We start from the raw sequence: 22,190 nt of genomic DNA on the forward strand, positions 1-22,190 counted from the left end.
GTTGCTGTATTTAACTAAACTACTGATCGTCATCTTGAAACTATAACAACTTTAACTTTTCACTAACTGCACAACCTACTTCCTGTTTGATACCTTGTGTTGGTTTGGAAGGGGATAGTTTTACACAGAGGCCCCTGGCTGAAGAAGTGATCCCCAGTTGCTTCAATTGTATTGGATTTGGCTGCAACGCTGTTTACTGCTGAAACTCCAAAAGTCTTTTGTGGACTCAAACACTTCACCCACCTTCCATCGCCACAGAGTTGAACAGATTTGGTTAAATGTTTCTGTGAACTATACCATTAATGCTTTGGAGACAAAGTATATATATATCTGGAAAAAAATCTAATGGCTTTGTTAGTTTATACCAGTAAGATTTCTGCTTGTCTACAGTTTAGGGTAGAATCTTCACAACAGGCCTCTTGAAGTTAAAATGTCAATCTCTTGCTGACCAAGATAACGTCTTGTATTGGATTTGGCTGCAACGCTGTTTACTGCTGAAACTCCAAAAGTCTTTTGTGGACTCAAACACTTCACCCACCATCCATCTGCATAGTGATGAGTAGAGTTAGTTAAATTTTTCTGTGAAGTAGCCCTTTAATGCTTTGGAGACAAAGTATATTCATGTGAAACTAATCAAATGGCTTTGTTAGTTAATACCAGTAATATTTCTGCTTTGAACAGTTTAGTGTAGAATCTTCACAACAGGCCTCTTGAAGTTTGACATGTCAATCTCTTGTAGACCAAGATAACGTCTTTCATAGCAGACAGGTGTAACTGGACGAAGATATAAAATAGAAATAATATTTTGGACTTTCCAGGCTCCAGTGGCGCAATCGGTCAGCGCGCAGTACTTATAAGACAGTGACCTGCAGAGCGATGCTGAGGTTGTGAGTTCGACCCTCACCTGGAGCAGAATGGTTTTACCTTGGTGGTTGGTGGGAGAAGTGACTGTTCACGAGACACAACCCAAACCTTGAGTAAAGGTGTTGCATTCACTTTGAACTCTCCATTATAACATTTCAGAGACACAATTCACTTACTGTAAAAACTAATCTCTTTTTGATACAGTGTGAAGGTGCAAGATAATATTCTTAGAAAGAAACAACTGGATGAATTCATGACTTTTGCTTTCGTCATTAAAAAAGCTAAATGTTTAACTTATCTTCATATTCCATGTTAAATATGAATATGCCATGCTCCAGTGGCGCAATCGGTCAGCGCGCGGTACTTATAAGACAGTGATTTGCGGAGTGATGCCGAGGTTGTGAGTTCCACCCTCACCTGGAGCAGAGGACTTTTATCAGAAGGGTTGGTAGGAATAGAAATCACTCACTGATCCACGACTAATCCTTTATCTGCTCTGACGAGAAGAAAGTCGAGATCTTAACCTTCATTCAGCAGCTTCCTCTCTGTTTTCAATGGAATAGGCCATCTACAGCTCTTTGTACACTTGACACTTTAAAAAAAAGGCTTTATTACTCTTTTGGGACTTTTTAAAGTGACGCCCCGAGTTTCTTGAAAACAAACTCCTAATAAACTCTCCTGTTTCTTCCCTAACAATTACCCGGATTCTTCTTCTGGTGTTTTCTTTACTTGTGAGAAAATATGAGATGACTTCTCACTTCCCTAGAATCCCTGAAAATCCTTCTGCCTCAATGAATGTATCAGTCTGACTCTTCATTGCTTGTTTAAGGTTTTATTTTGTAGGGGGGGAGGGGTGGCCACTAGATGGCAGCACAGGATCTACAACTTACAAGTAGTACAACACGACTGCAGCTCAGAATATAAAGCTGCAATTACAACAACAACATGCTGGTGTTGTTCTTGTGTTGTTCTGTGGGATTTGAATGTCATTAATTCAAGCAGGAGGTTTATTAGCGTGCAGAACTCTTATTGGTGCCCCTGATGCTCCCTGTGTGCTGTAGCACTGGGTTTGTTCATCCTGCCGCCCCTCCTCGTCTCTTTGAGTGCACACAAACACACACACACACACACACACACACACACATATCACCCAGGAATTCATTAAGTCGTGTCTGTAATTGAGACTAAATAAGTGTGTACTCATGTTAGAGAGGCGCTCCCACAGGCTGAGCAGCACTCATCTGCATACAAAATACAACAGCAAAACTTCTGTTTGCACCTGAGTGCTGCATTAAGTTGAATTTGATTTAGTAATTATATATCATGTATCCACAAAAGTCCATACTATTAAAATACAATCATCAAAATGAAATGAACATGGCCTATATAGTTTGAAAGCTAATTCCCATATAGGCAGTATTTCTGCACAACTTTTGCACTCAACTTTTTTCTGAAATCTTGTCCTATAGAATATGAGAAATTGAAGAACTACCTAAAATCAGAGAGTGGGACTTATGACCTGTACTGCAGCCAGCCACCAGGTGGCGATTGAGACCATTTGGCTTCACTTCTGAGGAGCAGTCATGTCATGTATCTTTACATTCCATAGATATATATTCTTTATCAACTCGTTTCATTTTGTCAGGCTAACTTTTTAACCTTTTAAAGTCCTTACCCAGGCTCCAGTGGCGCAATCGGACAGCGCGCAGTACTTATAAAACAGTGACCTGCAGAGCGATGCTGAGGTTGTGAGTTCGACCCTCTCCTGGAGCAGAATAGTTTTACCTTGGTGGTTGGTGGGAGAAGTAACTGAGAACGAGACACAAATAGTGAAGACTTTGGTCCTTCAGTTTCACTCAGTAACTACCTTGAATAAAGGTAATGCATATTGTTGGTACATTTAAAATAAACCTTCAAACTGTAACAATATTCACTTTGAACTCTCATTATAACATTTCAGAGGCACAATTCACTAACTTTAAGAACTACTCACTTTTTGATACATTGCGTAGGTGCAAGATAATATTCGTAGAACGAAGCCACTGGTTGAATTCATGACTTTTGCTTTCCTCATTAAAAAACGCTTAACCTCTCTTCTTATTCCATGTAAAATTGAGTATTTATCAGGCTCCAGTGGCGCAATCGGTCAGCGCGCGGTACTTATAAGACAGTGACCTGCGGAGTGATGCCGAGGTTGTGAGTTCGACCCTCACCTGGAGCATTATGGTTTTACCTTGGTGGTTAATGGCAGAAGGGACTTATAACGAGATACAACTTCCAACAACAATGTAGACTTCCCTCCTGTCGTTTCACTCAGTAACTACCTCGAAGAAAGGTAATGCATATTAATGGTACATTTTAAATAAACCTTTAAACTACAACAGTATTAAATTTGAACTGTCCATTGTAACATTTCAGAGGCACAATTCACTAACTTTAAGAACTAATGCTGTTTGATACATTGCGTAAGTGCAAGACAATATTCTTAGAACGAAGCCACTGGTTGAATTCATGACTTTTGCTTTCCTCATCAAAAAGCACAACGCTTAACCCCTCTTCTTATTCCATGTAAAATGAGCAATTTTCAGGCTCCAGTGGCGCAATCGGTCAACGCGCGGTACTTATAAGACAGTGACCTGCGGAGTGATGCCGAGGTTGTGAGTTCGACCCTCACCTGGAGCAGAATGGTTTTAGCATGGTGGGAGTAGACACTAGAAATCACTGACTGTGAACTGTTAGCCTTAGGTAAAGGAATTCTTCTATGTTTGCCATCTCTGTCGTTTGTTGCTGGCTAACTAGTCCACAGGTAGAAATGAAGATATTTACTGTGAGAACTGAGAGAGTCAATTAAAACAGGAAAGTTGCCCCTTTGTAGGAAGATTTCGATCTAGATCTTGTCATAGATTACATTTATAAGACTAGGTGGCTTGCTGTTCTCTGCCCCTTCTTCCCTTTTTGTCATAAAAGCTGGCGGAGCGGCGAACTTTGACGAAATAATGACCTTTCCAACGCACCGATCCCGGGAAATCATCTCGGGACTCGTCTTATTCTGTCATCTGGTGGGTGCTTGGCCTAATAGAGGCAGCACCGAGAGCCATTAGACCCCCTCCCCCACTCGCTGCCACCCCCATCCCCGGCAGACTCCTCATAGGAAATTATCTCTCCCCTCTCCTCCCACCTCCCCCCCTCCGCACACTTGTCTTCTCCCTTCTCCAGTCCACCTCCATCCCGTCGCATCCTCCTACTCCCTCGCCCCCTGTCCATTTCGTGCCTCCCTATTTCCATCACTCATTCATCATTTGGTTTTTCCAAATCCCCGACCCCCCCCCCCCCCCCGCCACTCCATCATGGCTCCTATAGAGATGGAAATGTGTCATGTAGACGATGGTATCTACAAGCCATTGATCAGCATCAAATGGGCCACACTTAGATACCACACGGTCCTCCTCAACTCATCAGGTCTCTTAAGTGATGGTTGAAAATTAAGCAGTTCTGTGTCAGCAGCAGAAAAAAAGACAGATAGACAGATAGATAGATAGATAGATAGATAGATAGATAGATAGATAGATAGATAGATAGATAGATAAATAGCTGTTCTGTCTGCCTCGAAAGGCGACCCTGAAATGGGACCCTGACAGCTGGCCAACAGGTGGTCACTGACAGACCCTCTCTCTTCATTGTGCTTGGAACAACCAAGACACACACACACACTCCTCAGACTCAGCACCGAGGCCATCAGGTGTGTGTGTGTGTGTGTGTGTGTAAGAGTGGGGGGGGGGGGGGGGGGGGGGGGGGTTGCAGGCCTAGTACACACCTGTCTGACGATCCCACCTATGGCAGAGTTGATGGAGAGTAATGTTATAGATCCCTCCCCACAAAAAAACACATGGCTCATACGCCAGCTGGACTGTGTGTGTTTGTGTGTGTGTGTGTGTGTGTGTTTGTGTGTGTGTGTGGGTGTTTCATTCAGTTGTTTAAGTCCAATGGGTAATTTTTCGGGGATTTACCGTTATTTAAAATTTTAGGGTGCATGGTCAAAAGCACATGGCCTTAGTCCATTCAGGGTATGTCCGAATTAATTGGCTTGTGTGTAACATGCAATAATCCAATCATCGCGTGAGCTCATTCCCTTTTAAAGCCGGGCTTGCAGAGCACCTTGTATTCCTGGAAATTCACTGGCAGTTCATTTGCATTTGAGTCCAATAAGACACCGTGAAAGGAAGTAACAAGTTTCTCTCTCACGGTGAAAGGGAAAATCTGTACGTCTCCACGGAAGATGCTTTGCCTGGATGTGCTGGCTTTGTTTCACATGAAGTGTAGGTATCATAGAGATTGTCAAATGCAACATCGAGCTGCACGGAACTCTGGAGATTGTTCGTCAACAAGGATGAAGCCAGGGGAAATAACTGGATATAGTACTGTGATGTAGCTCACTTCCTGAGCAACCCCCTCTACACACACATTTCCCTGTCACCTCCAGAGAACAGTCCTCCTCTTCCTTACCATGTGTCCTCCAGCCGTCCTGAAGACCTGCTCTTATTCTCCACTCATAGGCTCCCAGTCGCCACACACACACACACACACACACACACACACACACACACACACACACACACACACAAGCACACGCACATGCACATGCACACACACACACACACACACACACCACACTCACCTCATTAGTGATCACTCTTTCCATCAATGCCCTCTTAGAATCTCTCTGATGGTTAGTAATTCTCTCTCTCTCTCTCTCTCTCTCTCTCTCTCTCTCTCTCGCCGTGCAACCTCCCCTCAGTGGGTTATTTCTCTCCGGATTCATATTCGTGGCACTGTCATCAGACATTCGCACAACACACATGGAACACATACAGGAAGGAGGAGGAGAAGTGAAGAGATTGTCAAAAAAACAAACAAATAAAAAGAACAGGACTAAAAAAATCAAGGTGCAGCAAGAAAATACGAAATGATAAAATAAGATGAATGGTAAGCCGGGTATCCCTCAGGGATCAGTGTTAGGTCCCCTAGTATTTAGTTTACATAAATGATCTTCCACAACAGAGCCAAACGTATGTGTATGACTAAATCAAGTCATAGAATTGGTGAGACATACAGCCCCCTAATTTTAATATTCATAAAAGGGGAAAATAGTATATTTCTCAATTAAAAGTCCATCATGTAAGAATAGAAACTATCTCCATAGAGAACGCAGCAGAAGATTCTCCAATCAGACACAATCACAACAACCCAGAACTCTCCAGAGCGTTAAGGTGAGGGCTGGTGTACTCAATTCCGCTGTGGAAATCACATGTTTTTGTAAACAGTGAATGGAAACCAGTGTCGGCCCTCATCACCAGAAGCTCTCGGATCTCGTTGTGTTTCCAAGTTTGCATCTTTGTCAACTTACCGCTTATAGCTCGGGGTGAACCAGCAAGATGATTTCCTGCTGTTTCTCACATTGGCGTGTTCAGACATTATCCAGAAAGCAGTTTCTGTCTTCTAAGTTCCTCACAGAACTAAGTTCCTCAAATCAGGTGGAAATAATTTCACTGCAGAGGTGGATTCTTCCACTTAACTTTAAGACCTGAATATTTATATGGAAGACTGAAGTTGTCACTAGAAAAACACACTCAAAACAAGTCCAATTATATCCTTATCAGAATATGAGATTATCCCAATTTAGCATTTCGATTTTACAGTTTGAAGAGAAAGTGAGTGAGCACATCCAATTTCCAATGTCATACACATATACGTTACAGTCATCAGTAGAAAGTGGCTGTTCCACATTGCGTTTGTATTGTTCGCAGTGAGACGTTCTGTCCCCACTCCTCAGCAATGGGTCAATAAGGACGCCGAGATGTACGGAAGGGGCCATTGTGTCCGGTGTAAGACAAGCAGGACTAATCATTGTACAAGGCAAGTCTGGGCCTGTCCAAAGCCAGGAGCGGCCGCCAGTCAGTCGAGATGGTGCGACGGGCCACGGTGACTCAGCACAGGTCGATGAGAAGGACACACACACATACACACACACAGTAAATGTGACACCACAATTATTGTGCAGCTTTTTTTATCCAGATTTGCTTCTTTATTTTGAATTAAGATTTAAGTTAACTTTAACGTTTTACAATACGTGACAATACACACCTAATGATGTTCATTATTTTACACATGTACCCTTGTAATGTTTTTAGCTACAACCTGTTTTTCAATTTCAAGCAAATTTATATCTATTCTTTACAATTCAGAGGTTAATATTGTGTTATACTTTGCTAAATTCTCCTCAAACAAATTAAGTACATAATCAATTCGGATAATATTTTGTGTTGTTACAGATTGCAAATGCAAGTTAAATGAATTCAACATTGTAGTCTAATTATAATTTAATACTTGGGGACATGGGGATATCATAAGTACTTTTTCCTTTGATACTTTAAGCACCTCATGCTCGGGGAGCCGTCTCAAAGCTGGGGGATATTGGCAACTTGAGTAATGATAGAAAGTGCTGGTGGGGAAAGGCAGCATGACGAACAGCTCACTCCAAGCTGACTGTCTGTTTGCAAGAACAAACACACTCGCATTCCTCGATGTCTCCTCATGGTAACCACCTGAATTTGTTGCAGGGATCTTCTCTGCATGACCCGAACAATGTCCAGGAGTAAATGTTCAAATAGAACTCGATCGGGCTGAAACTAATACAGCATGACACATCCTGCAACTGTTCAAATCACTAACTGACGCAAATATGCAAACACAAAACAAATGTCCTCCCTCCCCCAAATAAATAATATTAACCTAACTCACAGCAGGACATAGTGTTCCACCTCCCTGAGCATGGCGGAGGCACATTTCTGTTGGTCAATCATCAGCGTCTTCTCCGTCAAGACGACCGTGAAATAGGATCTCATTGTTATGGTGGTGACCAAATGCAAGGGAACATTTTGTAACAGGGCAACTGACTGCAGCAGCTCTCGGACATGCACTGAACGCCAGACATTTTCCCTGAAATTATCCCGATCGGCTGTATGTGAGAACGCAAATGTCCGAGGCAGTTGTATCTCACATTTCCAGAACATTTACTGCTAGCCCCCCCCCCCCCCCCTAAATAAATGCCTGGAAAGTGTCCAGGTGAGTCCACATAGGAACGCAGCAGCAAAAGGTCCAGATAATTCCAAGTAATAGAGTATATAACATGTAATGGATGCAAACTGGGAAAAAAAAATATATATACAAATATCTCATGATGAAAAAACAAGTTGCCATACACATAAGAAACACTGATGAAGATGGATTCAAGAGCTTTTGATGACAAGTGCCAGTGCCGATGTGCTGCAAACAAGTCGTGAATTTCAAATGGAATTATAATGGAATGTTTATGCTATTTCCTGCCTCACCTGAATGTTCAACACATTTTCCTGTTGTGATCTGACCCGGAAAATCTCCTGCTTCATATGTGAACGCCTCTGACCAGAGTTATTATCGTACAACTCCAGGTGGCCAAAGGGACAATAAGTTTATCTTTCATTTCTTGTTATTGCTCATCCAAGACGTCACAGATACAGTGGGGCTCAGATTTTTTTTGCTCTTGTTTGAACTTGTGAGAACACCTATTGATCTATTCTTTAGTTTGACTCTATTTGAAACAAGTTTGCTTCACATTTGGTACGACCACAACACAATGATTCAGACATAACACGTTTGCCTCCATTAGACATGTAACACATGCGCCCAAAGCAGCCATCCCGATGCAAATCATCCTCAATCACAGCAATTCCACTTTTCCAAATGTCTTCACATGTCATCTCTTTCTCTCCTCAACCTCCTCCATTATACTCCCGGAGCAGCGAATCAGAGCCTCCCTTGTCCGAGATACAATTTGACAACCAAATCAGCGTCTAAGGAGGAACCATGCGCCACAGGATGAGCCCGGACTAAACACTATCATCAACGTCCATATAAAGTACAATTTTCTCCCTGACTTGATATTTCAGAAATCTGTTTGAAAATGCTCGTGTTGATGGGCTACAGCTTTGACTTGTCTTCAGTCCTCTGAATAAGGCCATTTTCACTCGGAGTTTGAAAAATTGATCTTGAACTTCCGCAATCAGCTAATCACCATCATCTGATAACTGAGAGGAATCAGTGTCGAGTGAGTCGGTAGAAGAACTTGGTGCGTGAGAGGAAGTCCTGTGTGTGCTGGGTGCAACCAGTGGAAAATTCCACAGGCGACCCCGCGCCTCGGATAGATCATTACCCCTGCAGCAGCTTCTGTCAATACGCATAAAAGGATTAAGGTTAAAACTCTTTCCTCTCGCTGCTTATCACTAGACATTTGTAAACTCCACTTTAGTCTGTTGTGGTGATCCTGTTTTATCTCTGTAGGTGTGTCTTTTGTGTGAGGTGGGGGGGAGAACACACTCACTCGGCTACATACACAACCTGCACTTATCAGCTGTTTAATCTCAAACTCTCCAATGTGTTTACTGCGGATCACCTGCGTCAATAGTGGTTGGATTTAGCTCTTTTTCAAGATTAGCACCTCACTCTTTGTTTCCTCATCTGTGTTTGTGTGTGTGTGGTTGTGTGTGTTTGTGTGTGTGCAATGGAGCGATAGAGGCACTTACATTATAACAGAGAGAAATGCTAAGAAGTGTGGCCGTATCATATATCCCAGCTTTTGTGTGACGGTTGGGTATGGGTGTACTTGTTCTCTTAAGAATTACTACTGAATATCCTCCTCTGCTTTCTTGGCTCCGTGCAGCCATCATCTTTCATTTCTGACAGGCTTTGTGGCATCGCCGGGGCAAGCTTGGACTTGCACAGCCAGCCCTCCCAAGGTCTGAGGCATGCACACACACACACACTCACAAACACACACACTTTCACTCACACAAACACACCCTCTCCTCCAATCAAATGGAGACCTAACAAAATTACTGATATTTGGAGAAAATGTGGCTCTTCAGAAGAGGCCAATCATTTGTGGCTTCTGATAAAGAGGCTACACTCGCCCACTGACCCGTCTGACCTCTAGCCACCGGCAAAGTGAGGGCTCCAAGATTTTGTGGCGCTGTTATTTTTATCTCTGCCAATAAGGTCCTGTTTTTAGCCCCTGTCCATCTTTGTGTTCTGGTTGATTGGCTTGTTTGTCAGCAGGGTTACGCAGAACTTTGGAAGATACTTGGTGAAAGGATCAAGGGGCGGGTTTATCAAAAAAATTTAATCAGTTTCTATAAGATTGCGAGATGGGGCCTTTTATTGATATGGTCACCAATTTGACAGGGAATAATTTTGGGATGTTGATGAAAAATCTAACACATTTAGACGACAGATATCTAGGGTGTCGAACTTGGTGCGCATGTTGGATTTAAGGATACTGTTTGGCCTTGGTAGAGGTATGTGTTCTCCTGAGTATTATTGTATGGTTAAGGTTATGTTTAGTCTGTGTTTGCTCAATTACGCAAAAACTACTCAACCAATTTTCCATTAAAAAAGGTGTAGATGCAGATCAAGGGACAGAAATACTAAGTTTTTTATAATTTTGTGAAGAATCGAATTGAAATCTTGATCTAGTGGATTGTTTTGCCTTGGTGGAGGTATGCACGCTGCTGAGTAGAATCAGATATAGTGTCTGTGGGCATATATGATTTTCGTTACTGCTCATTTAACTCAAAAATGTAGGTTGAACAGAAATTTGAATTAACTTCAATTTTTCATAAAGAAAAACAAATGATTTCTAATGATTGTGGATTCTATTAGTGGCTGTCTATTGTTCAAGAGGGGATGAAACTGTTTTAAGCATATTTGTGGAAACAGCATCTAATTTTCAGGCCTTTGTAGAATCGTTCCAAGGGTGGATGAATAATAAAATACCAGCAGGACATGCTGATTCACTCCGCCTGCTATTACCATGTCTGGTCTTGAAACAGTCTGGTCATAATCACCATTTCCTTTATTCTTCCTCTCAAGTTAAACACCAAACAATTTGTCCTAAACCGTTTTCCTGTCCATTCAAACTGCAACTCTCCAATTGGGTACATAAAACCAAACCCCTCCCCTTTCTCCCCCTGATAAAAGCAAGTACATAAACCCGACAGCTCCACCATCCAGTCTGCTTTCCCTGGTGGTATACATCCAGCAGACACGACAAGTGTGATGTTGGCTGTTTACAGGGGGGCCTAGCCGGGCCTGCCAGGCTCTTTATGGTCTGGGGTGGGTTGCAGCAGTGAATAGGCCCCTGCCAGTAGCCGGCGGTGGTCAGGGTTGTACATAGGAGAGGGTCTCCGCAGGCAGCTATTGTCATGGTAAACGTGGGGCTTGAATGGGAAAGGATGGGCAGGACACACACATAAAACAGAGGAAAACACGAGGAGGGGAGGGAGAGGAGACAAACACTCGACCACCTCAGAGATGGCACACATGCGAGCTAGCATTGAGGCCCTGAGCATCTTCTTCGACCCTCAGACACAATAAACTATACTACCACATCGACACTGGGCCGTATCGCCAAAAGCGCCTGAATCTCTTTGTCTCGTCCTCTTCTAAGTCTATGGCACAGCTTTTTCATCCTGAGATATTTGTATTCTTCCCTCTTTTCTTTTTTTTTTTTTGTCCATTGGGTGGTAGAAACATCATCAACACAACCACTCACTCATGTTGGCATTTACCTGTTGTATCCGTACATGGGCTCAATTGGACAAATTACTAAGGGGCTGGCAGGATAATTTCCGAAGCATCTGACTGACATTTGAATTTCACATGGTGAATTTTAAGGAAAATACCAGAGTTCAGCACATGTCTAAATTCAAATATAGTCACTGAAGATGAATTAAGGTTAGCTTCTGTGGAATTTTCTTGATAAGAAGGTACTGGACACTCACTTATACATTCATAAAGTGTTTGTCGCTACTAAAGCCACAGACCATAAGTCCTCCGTCCAGCTAATGCTGCACGATAGAGCCTTTTTATCTGTTAGTTATGAAGGTTAATACACTGTTGCATTTTGTATCTTTGTGGCTGGAAACACAATGGGAGCGTTTGTCAGCTGCCTGCTTGGAGCAGGGAGGGCAGAGAAAGGGTTAAAAGGCTCCGGCTGCCTGATAATCCTCTGCCGTTAAAAGCCCTCCAGAAAGACGTGTGTGAGGTAATCAGTAAAAGATTCAAGTGTGCCAGTGTGTGTGTGTGTGTACACAGAGGCACACACACACTCTCACACGGAAGCACGAACTCCACTGAATGGACAAAAAGGGAGGGAAACGACCGACTTGAGGAGGGAAGAAAAAGAGAATAAACACTCCTCCTCCCATTTTTTTTTTGTTTCTCTTTTTCGCCCCTTTTCTACTCTCCTTTCCCTCGCTCCCTGCTGTGTGTTGGACAATGTGACAGAAATGATCACCACAGTTCCCTTTCAAGAGAGCAAACACACACACACACAGTCAGATCCAAGGATGGCTGATGCGACCTTTTTTCCATTCTTCTCAGTCTTGTATTTCTCTGTCTTCCTCTTGTTCACTCCTGCTCTTCTTGTCAGTCGTCTTTGTGGGCAGTATAGGACGACCTTGTGAGATCCAACTATTTCAGTGTGGCCACGAACAACTTTCCACTCGCTATGTTGGCATTTGATAATGGATGTGATTTTGAAGAAAATGCTTTTCTAACTTTGTAGAGTGGACGGAGAAAACCCTGAGAAAATGCTTTTGTATAAATGACAACTTTCGGAAACATACAACATAGCATGAACTCTCTCGCTTTTTAAGACACCGACGCATTCAGGTGAGGAGTGGAGTGGGTAGAGCAAGAAGGACATGATGTATAAAATCTGCATACAGCACCGGCATTAGCCCTTCTCTCCAAAGCTTGTCTATTCAAGGTGACATCTTCCCAAGCAGCTTCTACATGTATGATAGCTCCTGACATATTTGTTTTCCTTTTGTTTTTATTCAGTTTTCTGTCCGTCGTGTGAATTATCATCATCACACCCACTTGCTTGCTGTGAAGTCTCTTTACATGTCCCTGCTGTATTGTCTCAGGAACTCCCTCTGACGGTTTCCGGACACTTTACCAGGGGGCAGGCAGGAAAAACGTCTGGAAAAATGTCCAGATCGACTGACTCGTATAACTATTCCTGGATAACTTCAGGAAAATATCTGGAGTTCAGTGCGTGTCTGAAAGCAGCTTAAATCACCTCCAGCTCTGTCTTTCATAACCTGATATTAATTATTGTATATGACTAAAAGGAGGCTGCATCATGTATGTCACCTGTTTCCTCTACATCTCTGGATATGCCGCCCAGCAAAGGTTTGACCATTTAACCCCAAATATATTCCTTCATAATTTCCTGTGGCCGTAATTCTTCCCCTCCCTGGCTCAGATGGACCCAATCAGTCTCTGGCTAATGATCTTCTATTGCCCTCTGTGTCGTAGCATCGAGCATTCAAAATTTGGCATTTAGATGTTTAATTGACTGTCATCGATAATGGGATTGTGTTCAGTCAACCTGGGTGCTACGAGCGGTGGCACAAAGCCTATGAAACTGTCAGAAAGAGGGAGGGAGGGAGGGAGGGAGGGAGCAGCAGAGAGACAACACTGACCACATTTCCGACTACAGTACATATCGGGTAATTAGTATTTTAGTTAATTGGTACATTCCTCCTGTCTATCCTGGTGAGATTGTGCAGCAATTAATTTCTAACACAACTCCTCAGACAAAAATGGAAGATAAACCCTGTAGCTCTAATTCTGTGCCAAAAAAATGCAGTGTGAAGTTCAACCAAAGCTAAGGTGACAGCTTGCTGTTTACTGTAACGCTAATTTAAAACTCCTTCTCTTTATTTATTTGTTTAGATGAGTGGTGTCAGTGTATTTAACATCATGTTTCATTTGTTCTCTAAAATGGTTTAATCTATTAACAATGGGACATAGTGGCTCAGTCCCAATTGAAGGGCTACATCCTTTGCGGACTGCATTTGAAGACAGTGGCTCGACAAGCTGGTGGATCCTTCGTGGGCAAACCTATTCCAGGCTTCCTTGTAAAGCATCGACGAATCCAACAAGCTAGCTGTGCAGGTCACAGTAAGGGCAGCGGCTCACAGAAGCTAATGTTACAAAGCCAATGCAAATTTAAAATGGTCTGTGGATCGGTCTTGTTTCGGTTTGGCCTTCGCCTTACGTGCCCAAGTAGACCAAGTCCTCCGTAGGATGCGGCGGCCCCTGGATTGGGACACGGTTTCTGTTACAGGCTTAAGGTGTTAGGTTTGTAGCAGCAAGTTCTAATCACTTCATTCTCCTTAATGAAAACCTTTCATCAAGGCTACAGGTCAGTCTTCTGCGTTAAGATCAAAAGGAGAGTGACCTTTAGAAGGGTACGTGGAAAAGGTAGAACAGGCCACATGTTGTGTTCAGTCTCAGAGCTGAAACAGTCTGCGCTAATGGCAACTATCTGTCTACAGGAAATGTTTTTAAACTGAGGGAAAATAGCAGAGAGAAGTGAGTTTGCTGGGGAGGTTTTTATATGAATGAGTCATGGAGCTGTCCTCAGACACAGATTATTATCAAATTAATGTCTGTACACCTAGTGACTGCTTGAGGCGAACAAACACAAACTGAGAAAACACTTATGGAAGGCAACAACTTTCTTTCGTCTGACTACATTGTTTCTTTACCTTACTTGAGCACTTTACCATAATATTTCAGATTTGTTTTAAAGGGCCCATTTAGCCTTTTGACTCAGCGTAAAAGTTTCTTTGTTCAGCAAAGGATACTTCATGCCTTTCGAAACATGCAAAGGGCAAACGCTTCTGCTGGCTACACATGTATGTTACACACACAATGAACACACACAAATACACATGCGGTGTGTGCCCACTGAAGTTTGCGGGTGGTTGGCCTCTTCCCTGCAGCCTCCCAGAGGAACAAGAATGTTAACTGGCATTGTTGGGGGGCCTGAGCTGAGGGTGGTTTTTAATAGCTCATGATTACTCTGGAGAGGGGAGCCCATAATTACAACCACAAATGATTTCACGCCCCTCACCCCCATGATGTGCTCTGAACCTAATCACGGGGAAGCACAGAAGGGATGTAGCGGAGGAACCGGAGCTCCGACAAAAGAGGCCTCCCCTTTGTTTGCTGACAGGAAATCGAGAAAATGAAATGTGCCGCGGTTCACGAAGTCAGAGCGCTGCGCCGCTGAAGGGAAAGTTTGCAGAGTTCTCCAGCTACATCTCTGACATGCTGATCATACAAGCACCCATTGTGGTCTTTTGTGTTGAAAAGGTAATTCGTTAACCTTTGATGAGACGCACTCTTCTTCCCGTAGCCAGAATAAAGACTTTACCAGACATAACAGTATCAGAATCAGAATCTGAATTATTTTATTGGCCAAGTATATTTTCACATACAGGAAATTGACTTGTTGGTGCATTGAACATAAAACAACAATATATACAAGTAGACAAGGTATTAACTGAAGATTGGCAAAAGAGCAAATATTAACAAATGGCAAAAACTAAATCTAAAATAAGAGACCAATGTTTATTGAAAAAGAAAAATAAGTTACATCACTGTGTCCCGTTAACTACTGATTGTCTCTGCTAGTGTTTGTCACAGTTTCTCTAACTTAGCGAGCTGAAACCCTTTCACCTCTTCCCGTAAATCGTCTAAAAGCGTTATGAGTCATTGCCTTATTTGTTTTTTGCATCTTTTATCCAATGAGTGTAGACAAAGGGCTTCCACACAAACCCCAGAGAAGAGCACACTGCGGTGACTTTGGGCATTTTCACTGCATTTCAATGTAATTTCTCCCAGAAAATTACTGACATCTTGACCTTGTTGTCCTCGAACATGGCAACAGCCTTGCAAACCCAGAAATGCACTCTCACATGCTTTGATGCTACTTGACAATGAAACCGAGTTAGCATTCTGCCCACACATCCCTTCTGCCCAGCCCGTGCCAGTCGGCTAGCCAGCCAGACACAACTGCACAATGGCCAGACTACATGTCCTTAATGGAGGTGCGGACAAACAGAGGAATGCTGTGGAGAGGATGGAGCAAACCGTACGTCTGCCCACATCAGCCGGCCCTCAATAGAGATTGGCCAGGAACGCGTAAACCGGCCCTGCAGGAGTAAAATAGTAAAATGGGGTTTCTCTTCTTCTCTTTCATTGTGTGACTCAAGTCTGAAAGAGAAAATGCTGGAACGTGAACAAGTGTCGGACCCAAAGCTAATAACATTTACTCAGACATTCATTTTATAGGCGCTCAGCATGCAACCGTGGGCTCGAGTTACGTTTGTCCGTCAATAGATGAAAGGACTCAAAAGCATGAGCAGGAGAAGTGGTTACCAACCTTTGGTGAACCCCACATCCCCGTCAGATGAACTTGAATACCCCTTAACTTAACTATTAACTTAACATGACTTAGCTATAAAATGAAATTAACTAACCTAATTAAATCATAGTGTTCAACTTGATTTATATTTTCCAAAGTTCGTTTCACTGAATGTAGCCTTTTATCCATTCTTTTGGGCTGATGATTTAGACCATTTCTTCTTTAGCAGTAGCCACCTACCTCCTTTAGCGTTTTTCATAATTTTTGTTTACTATTTCAATTGTTGAATCCATTCTGCTTAAATGTTTATCAACTACTTTGATCTTACTTTTAATGTTTGTACCTCACTTACTTTTTTCTATCCCGTTTGACTAATTATTTAAAAAGTTTACAAAAACATTTTTATTATTAACCCAGTACTATTACAATGTCAAATCTCAAATCCGTTTTGTTCATCTGTTTTAAAAGCTAACAGTTTTAGGCTTCTTTTACATTTTTTTCTTTTTACTTTACATTACTTTTTGCTAATTATTTCAGCTCTTTACCAATAAGCATTACCTTTCAACCATAACTTTTTCCAGTATTCATCTATTCATTTCATCTACTTTAAAAGTTAAGCTAATTCAAATTTGTTTACCTTACTTACAATTGTTTTCCGTCACTTTTGTCTAACAATTATCGTTATCACACCTAATCCATTACTTTTAGCCCTCTCACTAGTTTTCATACACTCTCAATTACAATATGTTGTGTCATGAAAATCCCAAAACTATTTGAATAAATAGTTTTTTAAATTTTTAATGAGCAACAGAAATAAAATATAATTAAATGTTACCGTCGTCAGTTTGACATTTACTAAGGTACATCAGGTTTTTCGAATTTTAGAGCAGTATCCACTGTTTCCACCATGAAAGAAACATTATATCTCACATTTTGCTCATTCGTATTTCTCCTAATGATGTTCTGCGGCCTCAGTTTTGAAGGTGCCCCAGCTGTCTCCTTCAGAAGTAGAGTAAATAAGCTGAGAGCTCTCCGCAGCCGCAGACACTGATCACCGTGGCCTGTTACTCTCCCTGCCGCTAATTGACCATCGGCCAAAGGACAAACCTCAGCCCTTCTGCCGCGTCCCTCCCCCGCTCCCTCTCATCCTCTCTTTGTGCGAGCATGCCTCCCCTCACCGCCGTACCTTCCTCGTCACTCACATAACCCTGTCTTTAATCTGCTTTTTGCTAAACGTGTGAGTCGCTCTGTCTCTATCTTCCCTTCCCGTCATTTGCACTGCTTTCTTTCTTTCGCTTCATCTTCATTTCTCTGGTCTTCTGGCTCACCCCACTGTCTGCCAGAGCTGTCTGCAGACTTGCATAATTAGCTGGACTGAGCTGCAGTGAATCTGGTCCAGGTCTGGCTCTGGATCAACCTTGCTCATTACAGTGAATATGTCTGTCCTCCTCCTCCTCCTCCTCCTCTGCCTCTCTTCACTGTCCGGATCTGTACAGAGTGAGTCTGCGGATTCAAATGGTGAAAAGACACAATGTGTCTCTGGGATCAACAGAGACACTGGCCCTCCCACAGATGTCTCTCATGTGACAATCTTGTCTTTTTACATTATACAAATGTTCTATTCTGGTTTGAATGGAATGGAATCCATATATTGGGAACCTGTTAGCCTCTATGCATATTATACCAGAACAATGAGAAGAACCCTCTGCAGTTAATTGGATTAGGCAGTGATGCAACTACGCGGCTCACCCAATATAGCATTAGCAGCATCTGAAGGAAATTTACAATAAATGTAAACTTTGCTCAAAGTCACAGCTGAAAACAACAGATTGAAAATACCAAGAATGTTACAACCAATATTAGAACCACATGACAAGGAAGTGATGTCATCTACAGAAAATTAATTTACAATTTGCTTAACACCTCCCTTTAAAGATGACAGCCAAAAATTTGCCTAAAACCAGAAACACAAAAGTGTCAGGAATAGATTAAAGCGTGTGTAAACTGAAAGCATTAGCATATATGGCTAATTAGCATAGTCCCTCCAGTGACTATGCCAATGCAGCGTTAGACTCAACTATTTAGTCAGTCAGAAATGTTTGTATGCTGTAATCTGAATAAATTTGCTCCGAAATGAAGATAGTGGCCAAATGTCTAATTAGTCTGGTGCCTGTTCAGTGAGTAGGGTACGCCTACAAAATTGGGAGAGTGATTGCTTGTGAGGGGGTGGGGTGGGGGGGGGGGACCCGGGATGGAGTCAAACCCCCGGCCTGAATTACTGCTTCGGTTCGACCAGCAGGTGAGGAAAGCTCCAGGGACGTGTGAGGATGGGCCGGGCATGTCAGGTGAATGGTGAACGAGGGGAGAAATATGGTGAGGGAGGATTGACGAGCTGGAATCAGAGGCTCAGATGTTCGACAGTGACACACTAATAATGAGCTGTACTTTGTGTCAACACCTCATTAGCGAATGTTGACCAAGCCTCCTTAACATCAACATGTTTGCATTGTCATTGCAGTTATGTGATGTTAGCCCTTATCTGAAATGGGCAGACTCTACTCTTCAGCTGCTTTCGGACGGTCACAACTTTACTTCCAACACAAAAGGGAAAAGAGATGTTCAATCTTTAATGGCCCATTTCAATTGTTAAATTGATCAAACCATTTTTTAAATCCTTGTAGTCCAGCAGGGGGTTGTCTAAAAATTCACCATCAGGTTGACGTGAGTGCCCTATTGACCTCACAGGAAGCTAATGCATAATAATGGAAGAGGGCTCTCACAAACAAAGCCGCACAAATCAGGTAATTATGACAGTGAAGCATCTGAGATTTGGAAATATTGTTTATGTTACCGGGTAGATTTTTAAATCATTGAGACATCTTTATCTGTGTTGTCACATTCGCCTATCACTGTGTATGCAAATATGGTTTATTGTTTGTACGAAAAGGAGTTTTCCAAGTTTACTCGCATCTTTTTTGGGGTCTTAAGTTATTCCTTCATTATGGATAATAACTGTAGACATCTTAAATCTGGAATAAATGTGATCTGTTCTACTCCTTTGTATTCTATGCTCACAGCAAAGTGTTTTGTCATTTAACTTAACTTTCTTGACTTGGAGTATTTCTGCTCACATCATCATGTCAGGGCCTGTTAGCCTTTTCTTTCTTCCCAGTGTCCTCTCCCCATATAACACCACCACCTGTAGCCCCAATATCCTTACTTGAACTGGCTCATTTTGCTCCCAGCATCATGCACACTCTTTTCAGTATCTCCCCCTGACTCAATTACCTCTCTTCTCTCTCATTTTCCCCGCTCTTCTTTACTCCAATTCATTTACAACTCGTCGTTGTGTCTTCGCCCCACGTTGCCGCCTCTGATCTTCTCTTCTCCGGCATGTCCCTGCTGTCCTTTCTTCATCTCCTGCTCCATCTTCTCCTCCACCTCCCTCTTATTATCTCTATCTCTCTTTCTCCCTCTTCTTTTGCTTTTTTCCCCTTCACCTTTTTCCCAGCGGAGCCTTTGGATTGCTTTGTTCTCCAGTGGCTAATTTGCCTGTTCTACTTGCCAACCTAGCAGCGGGAGCTGAGTGTGTGTGTGTGTGTGGCACTTTTCCCCTGCCAGCTGCTGTTATACAACACACGTTCTTGCCTTTACACTCAAACACTCAATTGCCAGCAAATATGCACACACACATGCATACACATACAAAAACAAAGCTTTAATGGGCCATCAAATTTTTTTAATCACAGTTTAGTTCATCCCTGTGACCCTCAAAGGAAATAACAGTATTGCTAATGGATGAATGGATGTTTCATTTTATGCATTTGACTGTTTGCATAGATGTGTCAGAACTCATGTGAAAATGTAATAACACTTAAATTGGTGCTACTCCATGTTGTGTATATTATGTCAGTGTTCGTATAGATGATCTTCATATGAGGTTTGTATATATGTCTCCTCCTCCGGTGGCTCTCGACATGACAGAGAGGCGGACAGGCGTGAAGTTAAAGCAAAGCAGCGATTGGTTCCAGCGAGCAGAGTCTAATCAGCCATCAAGCGTGCGATCCTTTAAGTGGCGCTGAAAAGAGGTTACGCACAAATGAAATGCATATCTGTCTACCCACACACATCACATGCAAATGCAGTGTTAAATACTGTAGGCCACACAAATGCATATGTATAAAGCAGCAGACACTGTGTTCGCTAGCAAGGTGTTCTAATGGGACCGCTCTGGACTCAAAGAGCAGCAGAGCACATGATGTGCTAACAGACTGATGTGCTAAGCACATATCCACACACATGCACAAATACACACAGCTCATGTGCGGCTGATGTCTTACCTGTCAGAGGCAGGTGTGGTCCTGGAGGACCCAATCAGTTTTAATTAACCCCTTGTGGTGGAGGGTGGAGGGTGGAGGGGGACGTGTGTTGGAGGGAGAGTGAGAGCAGAGGGAGAGAAAACCAAGTGAGGAGAAATTTGTGCTTGTCATGGCAGGAGAGACGGGGATTAGCAGAGAAAAAAGCCCTCCACTTTTCCCTAGAAAAATCCAATTGATGAGAGGCTGGTTCTCCATTTAATTAAAGAAACTCTCCTATTAATTGCTTAAAAATTTGATGGTATTTCATTTTTAATCACTTGCATATTTCCATTAAATACCCACGCAATATAAAAGTCAAGTTTCAATTTGATTAATTTAGGAGTATAACTCTACATAGTGAATTGACAATGTCAAATAGAAGTCAAACACTATTCTTTGTGTAAATGTTAGGAATGATTAAAAGATACAATTCTGGGTTGGATGATTATCTCTGGGCCATATTTTGTGTTTGAGAAATAATCCCTCTGAATGTTTAAATCCAAAACAATCTCCATTCTCCTGTAATCACTGTGTGCATACTTTTGATTCATAAGACTTGCATTCACATTCCAGTGTATATGAATCTCAAGCAAGAATCAATTGAAGGTGTCACTAAATAGCGTAATTCAAAATAAGGGAGTGTGCAGCTCACTCAGGCTCAGGGGACACAGTGATCACCTGCGGAACCCCAACGTGACCACAGAGAGATTCACTCACTGCTGCACGGAAACCACAGGAAAGAAATGAGTGGAGGGACCTAAAAAATGCAGATGCTTCGATATGAAAAAACGGATCAACTCTGCAACAGATTTGCATCCACACTACTCTGGATATTTAGAGCTGCTATAAGAGAGAAGTTTTAAAACGCGGCTGGCCCCATTTTAGTTTGAAAACTCTTGGACAGCATTTTAGTGTGGACGGGCAGAAATAGTGCTGTTGGAGAGGCGGTGGACTAGTGGCAAAAACTTGGACTATGGGCAGAAAAGGTCTCTGGATCGTCTCTGGTTCGGAGAAATAACAAAAAGACGAACCTGGATTGATCTGTCCAAAAATCCAAGAGGATTCTCCCTACCCTGTCTAGTGCCCCTGAGCAAGGCACCTTACTCCCCCGACATCTGCTCCCCGGGCGCCGTACATGGTCGCTCATTGCTCTGTGTGTCCGGCACCAGATGGGTTAAAAGCAGAGGTTAAATTCCCCTACCTGCATGAGTGTGCCTGTGCATGTCTGTGCATGTGTTTGGGACAAATAAATGCATCTTAAAAATATGCTTAATATGTTTGAAAATGATATTGTAAACACTACCAACTGCTTACTGATTGGGTATTTTCGGTATGACCTAGCTTTTGCTAATTCGTTTCCGGAAGGAAAATAACTGGCAAAAGCCTTGACTTCCGGTGTAGAATGCAACATGGATCATCAGTTACAAGTGTTGTGGACCCTGTTGTCTTTGCCATAAGCTGTTGTGGAGTTAAATTCTGCATTTTACAATGACACTTCTTCTTACATGCTTAAGAGACAGGCTACTGTATGAGCAATCTGTAACAAACCCTGTGCATACTCCATTTTACAGCAGCACGTACATGCCCAGTCTATATGAGTGGTCACGTGATATACATTAACAGGTGTCTTATCCTGGATGAAAATTAAA

The 22,190-nt window shown here is 42.5% G+C and overlaps 5 non-coding genes across 5 annotated transcripts; all 5 read left to right on the forward strand.

The window, feature by feature from the left end:
* Positions 1–818: 818 nt before the first annotated feature.
* Positions 819–912, forward strand: trnai-uau (transfer RNA isoleucine (anticodon UAU)). Its single transcript has 2 exons — positions 819–856; positions 877–912. It is a non-coding gene; the product is annotated as a tRNA-Ile (tRNA).
* Positions 913–1,195: 283 nt separating this feature from the next.
* Positions 1,196–1,289, forward strand: trnai-uau (transfer RNA isoleucine (anticodon UAU)). Its single transcript has 2 exons — positions 1,196–1,233; positions 1,254–1,289. It is a non-coding gene; the product is annotated as a tRNA-Ile (tRNA).
* A 1,254-nt stretch (positions 1,290–2,543) lies between these two features.
* trnai-uau (transfer RNA isoleucine (anticodon UAU)) lies at positions 2,544–2,637 on the forward strand. Its single transcript has 2 exons — positions 2,544–2,581; positions 2,602–2,637. It is a non-coding gene; the product is annotated as a tRNA-Ile (tRNA).
* A 354-nt stretch (positions 2,638–2,991) lies between these two features.
* Positions 2,992–3,085, forward strand: trnai-uau (transfer RNA isoleucine (anticodon UAU)). The gene is made up of 2 exons: positions 2,992–3,029; positions 3,050–3,085. It is a non-coding gene; the product is annotated as a tRNA-Ile (tRNA).
* Positions 3,086–3,452: 367 nt separating this feature from the next.
* trnai-uau (transfer RNA isoleucine (anticodon UAU)) lies at positions 3,453–3,546 on the forward strand. The gene is made up of 2 exons: positions 3,453–3,490; positions 3,511–3,546. It is a non-coding gene; the product is annotated as a tRNA-Ile (tRNA).
* Positions 3,547–22,190: the final 18,644 nt, after the last annotated feature.

This window comes from Pleuronectes platessa, chromosome 21, assembly GCF_947347685.1.
Source record: "Pleuronectes platessa chromosome 21, fPlePla1.1, whole genome shotgun sequence".
In the NCBI taxonomy this organism is placed as follows: domain Eukaryota; kingdom Metazoa; phylum Chordata; class Actinopteri; order Pleuronectiformes; family Pleuronectidae; genus Pleuronectes; species Pleuronectes platessa.